Source organism: Triturus cristatus, chromosome 1_1 (genome assembly GCF_964204655.1).
Source record: "Triturus cristatus chromosome 1_1, aTriCri1.1, whole genome shotgun sequence".
Classification (NCBI taxonomy): domain Eukaryota; kingdom Metazoa; phylum Chordata; class Amphibia; order Caudata; family Salamandridae; genus Triturus; species Triturus cristatus.
Genome location: NC_140579.1, coordinates 717922028 through 717935234, shown reverse-complemented (window position 1 = coordinate 717935234; position 13207 = coordinate 717922028).

Genomic DNA, 13207 nt, shown 5'->3' with positions numbered 1-13207 from the left:
GTTCGGGCAGTGTAGGGGGTCGTGCTGGGGGTAGTGTTTCAGGGTTTAGGGCAGTGCAGTGGTGTTTGGGCAGTGTAGGGGGTCGTGCTGGGGTTGGTGATTCAGGGTTTAGGGCAATGCAGTGTTGTTCGGGCAGTGTAGGGGGTCATACTTGGGGTGGTGTTTCAGGGTTTAGGGCAGTGCAGTGGTGTTCGGGCAAAGTAGGGAGTCTTGCTGGGGGTGGTGTTTCAGGGTTTACGGCAGTGCAGTGGTGTTAGAGCAGTGTAGGGGGTCGTTTTGGGGGTGGTTTAGGGCAGTGCAGTGGTGTTCGGGCAGTGTAGGGGGTCGTGCTGGGGGTGGTGTTTCAGGGTTTAGGGCAGTGCAGTGGTGTTCGGGCAGTGTATGGGGTCTTGTTGGGGGGTGGTGTTTCAGGGAATAGTGCAGTGTTGTTCAGGCAGTGTAGGGGGTCGTGCTGGGACTGTTGTTTCAGGGTTTAGGGCAGGGCAGTGGTGTTCGGGCAGTGTAGGAGGTCGTGCAGGGGGTGGTGTTTCAGGGTTTAGGGCAGGGCAGTGGTGTTCGGGCAGCGTAGGGGGACTTGCAGGGGGTGGTGTTTCAGGGTTTAGGGCAGTGGTGTTCGGGCAGTGTAGGGGGTCTCACTGGGGTGGTGTTTCAGGGTCTAGGGCAGTGCAGTGGTGTTTGGGCAGTGTAGGGGGTCTTGCTGGGGGTGGTGTTTCAGGGTTTAGGGTAGTGCAGTGGTGTTTGGGCAGTGTATGGGGTCTTGCCGGGGGTGGTGATTCAGGGTTTAGGGCAGTGCAGTGTTTGGGCAGTGTAGGTGGTCATGCTTGGGGTGGTGTTTCAGGGTTTAGGGCAGTGTAGGGGGTTTTGCTGGGGGTGGTGTTTCAGGGTTTAGGGCAGTGCAGTGGTGTTCGGGCAGTGTAGGGGGTCTTGCTGGGGGTGGTGTTTCAGGGTTTAGGGCAGTGCAGTGGTGTTCAGGCAGTGTAGGGGGTCTTGCTGGGGGTGGTGTTTCAGGGTTTAGGGTAGTGCAGTGGTGTTCGGGCAGTGTACGGGGTCGTGCTGGGGTTGGTGTTTCAGGGTTTAGCGCAGGGCAGTGGTGTTCGGGCAGTGTAGGGGGTCGTGCTCGGGGTGGTGATTCAGGGTTTAGGGCAGTGCAGTGTTGTTCGGGCAGTGTAGGGGGTCATGCTTGGGGTGGTGTTTCAGGGTTTAGGGCAGTGCAGGGGGACTTGCTTGGGGTGGTGTTTCAGGGTTTAGGGCAGTGCAGTGGTGTTCGGGCACTGTATGGGGTCTTGCTGGGGGTTGTGTTTCAGTGTTTACGGCAGTGCAGTGGTGTTCGAGCAGTGTAGGGGGTCGTGCTGGGGGTGGTGTTTTAGGGTTTAGGGCAGTGCAGTGGTGTTCGGGTAGTGTAGGGGGTCGTGCTGGGGGTGGTGTTTCAGGGTTTAGGGCAGTGCAGTGGTGTTCGGGCAGTGTAGGGGGGTCGTGCTGGGGCTGGTGTTTCGGGGTTTAGGGCAGTGGTGTTTGGGCAGTGTAGGGAGTCATGCTGGGGTGGTGTTTCGGGGTTTAGGGCAGTGGTGTTCGGGCAGTGTAGGGGGTCTTGCTGGGGGTGGTGTTTCAGGGTTTAGGGCAGTGCAGTGGTGTTCGGGCAGTGTAGGGGTCGTGCTGGGGCTGGTGTTGCAGGATTTACGGCAGAGCAGTGGTGTTCGTCCAGTTTAGGGGGTCGTGCTGGGGGTGGTGTTTCAGGGTTTAGGACAGTGCACCGGTTTTTGGGCAGTGTAGAGGGTCGTGCTGGGGTAGTGTTTTAGGGTTTAGGGCAGTGCAGTGGTGTTCGGGCAGTGTAGGGGGTCGTGCTGGGATGGTGTTTCAGGGTTTAGGGCAGCGCAGGTGTGTTTGGACAGTGTAGGGGGTCGAGCTGAGGCTGGAGTTTCAGGGTTTAGGGCAGTGCAGTGGTGTTTCGGCAGTGTAGAGGGTCTTGCTGGGGGTGGTGTTTCAGGGTCTAGGACAGTGCAGTGGTATTCGGGCAGTGTAGGGGGTCGTGCTGGGGCTGGTGTTTCAGGGTTTAGGGCAGTGCAGTGGTGTTTCGGCAGTGTAGAGGGTCTTGCTGGGGGTAGTGTCTTAGGGTTTAGGACAGTGCAGTGGGGTTCGGGCAGTGTAGGGGGTCGTGCTGGGGCTGGTGTTTCAGGGTTTAGGGCAGTGCAGTGGTGTTCGGGCAGTGTAGGGGTTGTGGTGGGGCTGGTGTTTCAGGGTTTAGGGCAGTGCAGTGGTGTTCGGGCAGTGTAGGGGGTTGTGCTGGGGCTGGTGTTTCAGGGTTTAGGGCAGTGGTGTTCGGGCAGTGTAGGGGGGGTCTTGCTGGGGGTGATGTTTCAGGCTTTAGGGCAGTGGTGTTCGGGAAGTGTAGGGGGTCTTGCTGGGGGTAGTGTTTCAGGGTTTAGGGCAGTGCAGTGGTGTTCGGGCAGTGTAGGGGGTCATGGTGGGGGTGGTGTTTCAGGCTTTAGGGCAGTGGTGTTTGGGCAGGGTAGGGGGTTGTGCTGGGGCTGGTGTTTCATCGTTTAGGGCAGTGCAGTGGTGTTCGGGCAGTGTAGGGGGTCATACTTGGGGTGGTGTTTCAGGGTTTAGGGCAGTGTAGGGGGTTTTGCTGGGGGTGGTGTTTCAGGGTTTAGGGCAGTGCAGTGGTGTTCGGGCAGTGTAGGGGGTCGTGTTTTAGGGTTCACGGCAGTGCAGTGGTGTTCGAGCAGTGTAGGGGGTCGTTTTGGGGGTGGTTTAGGGTTTAGGGCAGTGCAGTTGTGTTCAGGGAGTGTAGGGGGTCATGCTGGGGGTGGTGTTTCAGGGTTTAGGGCAGTGCAGTGGTGTTCGGGCAGTGTATGGGGTCTTGTTGGGGGCTGGTGTTTCAGGGTTTAGTGCAGTGTTGTTCGGGCAGTGTAGAGGGTCGTGCTGGGACTGGTGTTTTAGGGTTTAGGGCAGAGCAGTAGTGTGTGGGCAGAGTAGGGGGTCGTGCTGGGGGTGGTGTTACAGGGTTTAGGGCAAAGCAGTGGTGTTCGCGCAGTGTAGGGGTCGTGCTGGGGGTGGTGTTTCAGGGTATAGGGCAGTGCAGTGATGTTCGGGCAGTGTAGGAGGTCGTGCAGGGGCTGGTATTTCAGGGTTTAGGGCAGGGCAGTGGTGTTCAGGCAGTGTAGGAGGTCGTGCAGGGGGTGGTGTTTCAGGATTTAGGGCAGGGCAGTGGTGTTCGGGCAGTATAGGGGGACTTGCAGGAGGTGGTGTTTCAGGGTTTAGGGCAGTGGTGTTTGGGCAGTGTAAGGGGTCTCACTGGGGGTGGTGTTTCAGGGTTTAGGGTAGTGCAGTGGTGTTCGGGCAGTGTAGGGGGTCTCGCTGGGGGTGGTGTATCAGGGTTTAGGGCAGTGCAGTGGTGTTTGGGCAGTGTAGGGGGTCTTGCTGGGGGTGGTGTTTCAGGGTTTAGGGTAGTGCAGTGGTGGTTGGTGAGTGTATGGGGTTGTGCCGGGGGTGGTGTTTCAGGGTTTAGGGCAGTGCAGTGGTGTTCGGGCAGTGTAGGGGGTCGTGCTGGGGGTGGTGATTCAGGGTTTAGGGCAGTGCAGTATTGTTCGGGCAGTGTAGGGGGTCATGCTTGGGGTGGTGTTTCAGGGTTTAGGGCAGTGTAGGGGGTTTTGCTGGGGGTGGTGTTTCAGGGTTTAGGGCAGTGCAGTGGTGTTCGGGCACTGTAGGGGGTCTTGCTGGGGGTGTTGTTTCAGGGTTTACGGCTGAGCAGTGGTGTTCGAGCAGTGTAGGGGGTCGTTTTGGGGGTGGTTTAGAGTTTAGGGCAGTGCAGTGGTGTTCGGGCAGTGTAGGGGGTCATGCTGGGTGTGGTGTTTCAGGGTTTAGGGCAGTGCAGTGGTGTTCGGGCAGTGTAGGGAGTCGTGCTGGGAGTGCTGTTTCAGGGTTTAGGACAGTGCAGTGGTGTTAGGGCAGTGTAGGGGGTCTTGCTGGGGGTGGTATTTCAGGGGTTAGGCAGTGGTGTTCGGGCATTGTAGGGGTCGTGCAGGGGGTTGTGTTTTGGGGTTAAGGGCAGTGGTGTTCAGGCAGTGTACGGGGTCTTGCTGGGGGTGGTGTTTCAGGGTTCAGGGCAGTGGTGTTCGGGCAGTGTAGGGGGTCTTGCAGGGGGTGGTGTTTCAGGGTTTAGGGCAGTGGTGTTCGGGCAGTGTACGGGGTCGTTCTGGGGCTGGTGTTTCAGAATTTAGGGCAGAGCAGTGGTGTTCGGGCAGTGTAGGATGTCGTGCTGGGGCTGGTGTTTCAGGGTTTAGGGCAGTGCAGTGGTGTTCGGGCAGTGTAGGGGGTTGTGCTGGGGTTGGTGTTTCAGGGTTTTGGGCAGTGATGTTCGGGCAGTGTAGGGGGTCGTGCTGGGGGTGATGTTTTGGGGTTAAGGGCAGTGGTGTTCAGGCAGTGTACGGGGTGTTGCTGGGGGTGGTGTTTCAGGGTTTAGGGCAGTGCAGTGGTGTTCGCGCAGTGTAGGGGGTCTTGCTGGGGGTGGTGTTTCAGGGTTTAGGGCAGTGCAGTGGTGTTCGGACAGTGTACGGGGTCGTGCTGGGAGTGGTGTTTCAGGGTTTAGGGCAGGGCAGTGGTGTTCGGGCAGTGTAAGGGGTCGTGCTGGGGGTGGTGATTCAGGGTTTAGGGCAGTGCAGTGTTGTTCGGGCAGTGTAGGGGGTCATGCTTGGGGTGGTGTTTAAGGAATTAGGGCAGTGTAGGAGGTCTTGCTGGGGGTGGTGTTTCAGGGTTTAGGGCAGTGCAGTGGTGTTCGGGCAGTGTAGGGGGTCATGCTGGGGGTGGTATTTTAGGATTTACGGCAGTGCAGTGGTGTTCGGGCAGTGTAGGGGGGTTGTGCTGGGGCTGGTGTTTCGGGCAGTGTTGATGGGGCAGTGTAGGGGGTCGTGCTGGGGTGGTGTTTCGGGGTTTAGGGCAGTGGTGTTCGGGCAGTGTAGGGGGTCGTGCTTGGGATGGTCTTTCAGGGTTTAAGGCACTGCAGTGGTGTTCGGGCAGTCTAGGGGGTCGTGCTGGGGGTGGTGTTTAAGGGTTCAGGGCAGTGCAGTGGTGTTCGGGCAGTGTACGGCGTCGTGCTGGGGGTGGTGTTTCAGGGTTTAGGGCAGTGCAGTGGTGTTCGGGCAGTGTAGGGGGTCATGCTGGGGGTGGTGTTTCAGGGTATAGGGCTGTGCAGTGGTGTTCGGGCTGTGTAGGGTCGTGCAGGGGGTGGTGTTTCAGGGGTTAGGGCAGTGGTGTTCGGGCAGTGTAGGGGGTCGTGCAGGGGGAGGTGTTTCAGGGTTTAGGGCAGGGCAGTGGTGTTCGGGCAGTGTAGGGGGTCATGCTGGGGGTGGTGTTTCAGGGTATAGGGCAGTGCAGTGGTGTTCGAGCAGTGTAGGGTCGTGCAGGGGGTGGTGTTTTAGGGGTTAGGGCAGTGGTGTTCGGGCAGTGTAGGGGGTCGTGCAGGGGGTGGTGTTTCAGGGTTTAGGGCAGGGCAGTGGGGTTCGGGCAGTGTAGGGGGTCTTGCAGGGGGTGGTGTTTCAGGGTTTAGGGCAGTGGTGTTCGGGCAGTGTAGGGGGTCGTGCCGGGGGTGGTGTTTCAAGGTTTAGGGTAGTGCAGTGGTATTCGGGAAGTATAGGGGGTCGTGCTGGGGCTGGTGTTTCAAGGTTTAGTGCAGTGCAGTGGTGTTCGGGCAGTGTAGGGGGTCTTGTTGGAGTGTGGTGTTTCAGGGTTTAGTGCAGTGTTGTTCGGGTAATGTAGGGGGTCGTGCTGGGACTCGTGTTTCAGGGTTTAGGGCAAAGCAGTGATGTTCACGCAGTGTAGGGGGTCGTGCTGGGGGTGGTGTGTCAGGGCATAGGGCAGTGCAGTGGTGTTCCGGCAGTGTAGGGGGTCGTGCAGGGGGTGGTGTTTCAGGGTATAGGGCAGTGCAGTGGTGTTCGGGCAGTGTAGGGGGTCGTGCAGGGGGTGGTATTTCAGGGATTAGGGCAGTGCAGTGGTGTTCAGGCAGTGTAGGGGGTCATGCTGGGGGTGGTGTTTCAGGATTTAGGGCAGTGCCATGGTCTTCGGGCAGTGTAGGGGGATGTGCTGGGGCTGGTTTTTCAGGGTTTACGGCAGTGCAGTGGTGTTCGGGCAGTGTAGGGGGTCGTGCTGGGGATGGTGTTTCAGGGTTTAGGTCAGTGATGTTCGGGCAGTGTAGGGGGTCGTGCTGGGGGTGATGTTTCGGGGTTCAGGGCAGTGGTGTTCAGGCAGTGTATGGGGTCTTGCTGGGGGTGGTGTTTCAGGGTTTAGGGCAGTGCAGTGGTGTTCGGGCAGTGTAGGGGGTCTTGCTGGGGGTGGTGTTTCAGGGTTTAGCGCAGGGCAGTGGTGTTCGGGCAGTGTAGGGGGTCGTGCTCGGGGTGGTGATTCAGGGTTTAGGGCAGTGCAGTGTTGTTCGGGCAGTGTAGGGGGTCATGCTTGGGATGGTGTTTCAGGGTTTAGGGCAGTGTAGGGGACTTGCTAGGGGTGGTGTTTCAGGGTTTAGGGCAGTGCAGTGGTGTTCGGGCACTGTATGGGGTCTTGCTGGGGGTTGTGTTTCAGTGTTTACGGCAGTGCAGTCGTGTTCGAGCAGTGTAGGGGGTCGTGCTGGGGGTGGTGTTTTAGGGTTTAGGGCAGTGCAGTGGTGTTCGGGTAGTGTAGGGGGTCGTGCTGGGGGTGGTGTTTCAGGGTTTAGGGCAGTGCAGTGGTGTTCGGGCAGTGTAGGGGGGTCGTGCTGGGGCTGGTGTTTCGGGGTTTAGGGCAGTGGTGTTTGGGCAGTGTAGGGAGTCATGCTGGGGTGGTGTTTCGGGGTTTAGGGCAGTGGTGTTCGGGCAGTGTAGGGGGTCTTGCTGGGGGTGGTGTTTCAGGGTTTAGGGCAGTGCAGTGGTGTTCGGGCAGTGTAGGGGTCGTGCTGGGGCTGGTGTTGCAGGATTTACGGTAGAGCAGTGGTGTTCGTCCAGCTTAGGGGGTCGTGCTGGGAGTGGTGTTTCAGGGTTTAGGACAGTGCACCGGTTTTTGGGCAGTGTAGAGGGTCGTGCTGGGGTAGTGTTTTAGGGTTTAGGGCAGTGCAGTGGTGTTCGGGCAGTGTAGGGGGTCGTGCTGGGATGGTGTTTCAGGGTTTAGGGCAGCGCAGGTGTGTTTGGACAGTGTAGGGGGTCGAGCTGAGGCTGGAGTTTCAGGGTTTAGGGCAGTGCAGTGGTGTTTCGGCAGTGTAGAGGGTCTTGCTGGGGGTGGTGTTTCAAGGTCTAGGACAGTGCAGTGGTATTCGGGCAGTGTAGGGGGTCGTGCTTGGGCTGGTGTTTCAGGGTTTAGGGCAGTGCAGTGGTGTTTCGGCAGTGTAGAGGGTCTTGCTGGGGGTAGTGTCTTAGGGTTTAGGACAGTGCAGTGGTGTTCGGGCAGTGTAGGGGGTCGTGCTGGGGCTGGTGTTTCAGGGTTTAGGGCAGTGCAGTGGTGTTCGGGCAGTGTAGGGGTCGTGGTGGGGCTGGTGTTTCAGGGTTTAGGGCAGTGCAGTGGTGTTCGGGCAGTGTAGGGGTTGTGCTGGGGCTGGTGTTTCAGGGTTTAGGGCAGTGGTGTTCGGGCAGTGTAGGGGGTCTTGCTGGGGTGATGTTTCAGGCTTTAGGGCAGTGGTGTTCGGGAAGTGTAGGGGGTCTTGCTGGGGGTAGTGTTTCAGGGTTTAGGGCAGTGCAGTGGTGTTCGGGCAGTGTAGGGGGTCATGGTGGGGGTGGTGTTTGAGGCTTTAGGGCAGTGGTGTTTGGGCAGGGTAGGGGGTTGTGCTGGGGCTGGTGTTTCATGGTTTAGGGCAGTGCAGTGGTGTTCGGGCAGTGTAGGGGGTCGTGCTGGGGCTAGTTATCAGGGTTTAGGGCAGTGAAGTGGTTTTCGGGCAGTGTAGGGGTCGTGCTGGGGCTGGTGGTTCAGGGTTTAGGGAAGAGCAGTGGTGTTCGGGCAGTGTAAGGGATCGTGCTCGGGCTGGTGTTTCAGGGTTCAGGGCAGAGCAGTAGTGTGTGGGCAGAGTAGGGGTCATGCTGGGGGTGGTGTTTCAGGGTTTAGGGCAGAGCAGTAGTGTGTGGGCAGAGTAGGGGTCATGCTGGGGGTGGTGTTACAGGGTTTAGGGCAAACCAGTGGTGTTCGCGCAGTGTAGAGGGTCGTGCTGGGGGTGGTGTTTCAGGGTATAGGGCAGTGCAGTGGTGTTCGGGCAGTGTAGGGAGTCGTGCAGAGGGTGGTGTTTCAGTGTTTAGGGCAGTGGAGTGCTGTTCGGGCAGTGTAGGGGGTCTTGCTGGGGGTGTTGTTTCAGGGTTTAGGGCAGTGCAGTGGTGTTCGGGCAGTGTACGGGGTCGTGCTGGGGTTGGTGTTTCAGGGTTTAGCGCAGGGCAGGGGTGTTCGGGCAGTGTAGGGGGTCATGCTCGGGGTGGTGATTCAGGGTTTAGGGCAGTGCAGTGTTGTTCGGGCAGTGTAGGGGGTCATGCTTGGGGTGGTGTTTCAGGGTTTAGGGCAGTGTAGGGGGACTTGCTAGGGGTGGTGTTTCAGGGTTTAGGGCAGTGCAGTGGTGTTCGGGCACTGTATGGGGTCTTGCTGGGGGTTGTGTTTCAGTGTTTACAGCAGTGCAGTGGTGTTCGAGCAGTGTAGGGGGTCGTGCTGGGGGAGGTGTTTTAGGGTTTAGGGCAGTGCAGTGGTGTTCGGGTAGTGTAGGGGGTCGAGCTGGGGGTGGTGTTTCAGGGTTTAGGGCAGTGCAGTGGTGTTCGGGCAGTGTAGGGGGGTCGTGCTGGGGCTGGTGTTTCGGGCTTTAGGGCAGTGGTGTTTGGGCAGTGTAGGGAGTCATGCTGGGGTGGTGTTTCGGGGTTTAGGGCAGTGGTGTTCGGGCAGTGTAGGGGGTCTTGCTGGGGGTGGTGTTGCAGGGTTTAGGGCAGTGCAGTGGTGTTCGGGCAGTGTAGGGGTTGTGCTGGGGCTGGTGTTGCAGGATTTACGGCAGAGCAGTGGTGTTCGTCCAGTTTAGGCGGTCGTGCTGGGGGTGGTGTTTCAGGGTTTAGGACAGTGCACCGGTTTTTGGGCAGTGTAGAGGGTCGTGCTGGGGTAGTGTTTTAGGGTTTAGGGCAGTGCAGTGGTGTTCGGGCAGTGTAGGGGGTCGTGCTGGGATGGTGTTTCAGGGTTTAGGGCAGCGCAGTGGTGTTTGGACAGTGTAGGGGGTCGAGCTGAGGCTGGAGTTTCAGGGTTTAGGGCAGTGCAGTGGTGTTTCGGCAGTGTAGAGGGTCTTGCTGGGGGTGGTGTTTCAGGGTCTAGGACAGTGCAGTGGTATTCGGGCAGTGTAGGGGGTCGTGCTGGGGCTGGTGTTTCAGGGTTTGGGGCAGTGCAGTGGTGTTTCGGCAGTGTAGAGGGTCTTGCTGGGGGTAGTGTCTTAGGGTTTAGGACAGTGCAGTGGTGTTCGGGCAGTGTAGGGGGTCGTGCTGGGGCTGGTGTTTCAGGGTTTAGGGCAGTGCAGTGGTGTTCGGGCAGTGTAGGGGTCGTGGTGGGGCTGGTGTTTCAGGGTTTAGGGCAGTGCAGTGGTGTTCGGGCAGTGTAGGGGGTTGTGCTGGGGCTGGTGTTTCAGGGTTTAGGGCAGTGGTGTTCGGGCAGTGTAGGGGGGTCTTGCTGGGGGTGATGTTTCAGGCTTTAGGGCAGTGGTGTTCGGGAAGTGTAGGGGGTCTTGCTGGGGGTAGTGTTTCAGGGTTTAGGGCAGTGCAGTGGTGTTCGGGCAGTGTAGGGGGTCATGGTGGGGGTCGTGTTTCAGGCTTTAGGGCAGTGGTGTTTGGGCAGGGTAGGGGGTTGTGCTGGGGCTGGTGTTTCATGGTTTAGGGCAGTGCAGTGGTGTTCGGGCAGTGTAGGGGGTCGTGCTGGGGCTAGTGATCAGGGTTTAGGGCAGTGAAGTGGTTTTCGGGCAGTGTAGGGGTCGTGCTGGGGCTGGTGTTTCAGGGTTTAGGGAAGAGCAGTGGTGTTCGGGCAGTGTAAGGGATCGTGCTTGGGCTGGTGTTTCAGGGTTCAGGGCAAAGCAGTAGTGTGTGGGAAGAGTAGGGGTCATGCTGGGGGTGGTGTTTCAGGGTTTAGGGCAGAGCAGTAGTGTGTGGGCAGAGTAGGGGTCATGCTGGGGGTGGTGTTACAGGGTTTAGGGCAAACCAGTGGTGTTCGCGCAGTGTAGAGGGTCATGCTGGGGGTGGTGTTTCAGGGTATAGGGCAGTGCAGTGGTGTTCGGGCAGTGTAGGGAGTCGTGCAGAGGGTGGTGTTTCAGTGTTTAGGGCAGTGGAGTGGTGTTCGGGCAGTGTAGGGGGTCTTGCTGGGGGTGTTGTTTCAGGGTTTAGGGCAGTGCAGTGGTGTTCGGGCAGTGTACGGGGTCGTGCTGGGGTTGGTGTTTCAGGGTTTAGCGCAGGGCAGTGGTGTTCGGGCAGTGTAGGGGGTCGTGCTGGGGGTAGTGTTTCAGGGTTTAGGGCAGTGCAGTGGTGTTCGGGCAGTGTAGGGGGTCGTGCTGGGGTTGGTGATTCAGGGTTTAGGGCAATGCAGTGTTGTTCGGGCAGTGTAGGGGGTCATACTTGGGGTGGTGTTTCAGGGTTTAGGGCAGTGCAGTGGTGTTCGGGCAAAGTAGGGAGTCTTGCTGGGAGTGGTGTTTCAGGGTTTACGGCAGTGCAGTGGTGTTAGAGCAGTGTAGGGGGTCGTTTTGGGGGTGGTTTAGGGCAGTGCAGTGGTGTTCGGGCAGTGTAGGGGGTCGTGCTGGGGGTGGTGTTTCAGGGTTTAGGGCAGTGCAGTGGTGTTCGGGCAGTGTATGGGGTCTTGTTGGGGGGTGGTGTTTCAGGGAATAGTGCAGTGTTGTTCAGGCAGTGTAGGGGGTCGTGCTGGGACTGTTGTTTCAGGGTTTAGGGCAGGGCAGTGGTGTTCGGGCAGTGTAGGAGGTCGTGCAGGGGGTGGTGTTTCAGGGTTTAGGGCAGGGCAGTGGTGTTCGGGCAGCGTAGGGGGACTTGCAGGGGGTGGTGTTTCAGGGTTTAGGGCAGTGGTGTTCGGGCAGTGTAGGGGGTCTCACTGGGGTGGTGTTTCAGGGTCTAGGGCAGTGCAGTGGTGTTTGGGCAGTGTAGGGGGTCTTGCTGGGGGTGGTGTTTCAGGGTTTAGGGTAGTGCAGTGGTGTTTGGGCAGTGTATGGGGTCTTGCCGGGGGTGGTGATTCAGGGTTTAGGGCAGTGCAGTGTTTGGGCAGTGTAGGTGGTCATGCTTGGGGTGGTGTTTCAGGGTTTAGGGCAGTGTAGGGGGTTTTGCTGGGGGTGGTGTTTCAGGGTTTAGGGCAGTGCAGTGGTGTTCGGGCAGTGTAGGGGGTCTTGCTGGGGGTGGTGTTTCAGGGTTTAGGGCAGTGCAGTGGTGTTCAGGCAGTGTAGGGGGTCTTGCTGGGGGTGGTGTTTCAGGGTTTAGGGCAGTGCAGTGGTGTTCGGGCAGTGTACGGGGTCGTGCTGGGGTTGGTGTTTCAGGGTTTAGCGCAGGGCAGTGGTGTTCGGGCAGTGTAGGGGGTCGTGCTCGGGGTGGTGATTCAGGGTTTAGGGCAGTGCAGTGTTGTTCGGGCAGTGTAGGGGGTCATGCTTGGGGTGGTGTTTCAGGGTTTAGGGCAGTGCAGGGGGACTTGCTTGGGGTGGTGTTTCAGGGTTTAGGGCAGTGCAGTGGTGTTCGGGCACTGTATGGGGTCTTGCTGGGGGTTGTGTTTCAGTGTTTACGGCAGTGCAGTGGTGTTCGAGCAGTGTAGGGGGTCGTGCTGGGGGTGGTGTTTTAGGGTTTAGGGCAGTGCAGTGGTGTTCGGGTAGTGTAGGGGGTCGTGCTGGGGGTGGTGTTTCAGGGTTTAGGGCAGTGCAGTGGTGTTCGGGCAGTGTAGGGGGGTCGTGCTGGGGCTGGTGTTTCGGGGTTTAGGGCAGTGGTGTTTGGGCAGTGTAGGGAGTCATGCTGGGGTGGTGTTTCGGGGTTTAGGGCAGTGGTGTTCGGGCAGTGTAGGGGGTCTTGCTGGGGGTGGTGTTTCAGGGTTTAGGGCAGTGCAGTGGTGTTCGGGCAGTGTAGGGGTCGTGCTGGGGCTGGTGTTGCAGGATTTACGGCAGAGCAGTGGTGTTCGTCCAGTTTAGGGGGTCGTGCTGGGGGTGGTGTTTCAGGGTTTAGGACAGTGCACCGGTTTTTGGGCAGTGTAGAGGGTCGTGCTGGGGTAGTGTTTTAGGGTTTAGGGCAGTGCAGTGGTGTTCGGGCAGTGTAGGGGGTCGTGCTGGGATGGTGTTTCAGGGTTTAGGGCAGCGCAGGTGTGTTTGGACAGTGTAGGGGGTCGAGCTGAGGCTGGAGTTTCAGGGTTTAGGGCAGTGCAGTGGTGTTTCGGCAGTGTAGAGGGTCTTGCTGGGGGTGGTGTTTCAGGGTCTAGGACAGTGCAGTGGTATTCGGGCAGTGTAGGGGGTCGTGCTGGGGCTGGTGTTTCAGGGTTTAGGGCAGTGCAGTGGTGTTTCGGCAGTGTAGAGGGTCTTGCTGGGGGTAGTGTCTTAGGGTTTAGGACAGTGCAGTGGGGTTCGGGCAGTGTAGGGGGTCGTGCTGGGGCTGGTGTTTCAGGGTTTAGGGCAGTGCAGTGGTGTTCGGGCAGTGTAGGGGTCGTGGTGGGGCTGGTGTTTCAGGGTTTAGGGCAGTGCAGTGGTGTTCGGGAAGTGTAGGGGGTTGTGCTGGGGCTGGTGTTTCAGGGTTTAGGGCAGTGGTGTTCAGGCAGTGTAGGGGGGGTCTTGCTGGGGGTGATGTTTCAGGCTTTAGGGCAGTGGTGTTCGGGAAGTGTAGGGGGTCTTGCTGGGGGTAGTGTTTCAGGGTTTAGGGCAGTGCAGTGGTGTTCGGGCAGTGTAGGGTGTCATGGTGGGGGTGGTGTTTCAGGCTTTAGGGCAGTGGTGTTTGGGCAGGGTAGGGGGTTGTGCTGGGGCTGGTGTTTCATGGTTTAGGGCAGTGCAGTGGTGTTCGGGCAGTGTAGGGGGTCCTGCTGGGGCTAGTGATCAGGGTTTAGGGCAGTGAAGTGGTTTTCGGGCAGTGTAGGGGTCGTGCTGGGGCTGGTGGTTCAGGGTTTAGGGAAGAGCAGTGGTGTTCGGGCAGTGTAAGGGATCGTGCTCGGGCTGGTGTTTCAGGGTTCAGGGCAGAGCAGTAGTGTGTGGGCAGAGTAGGGGTCATGCTGGGGGTGGTGTTTCAGGGTTTAGGGC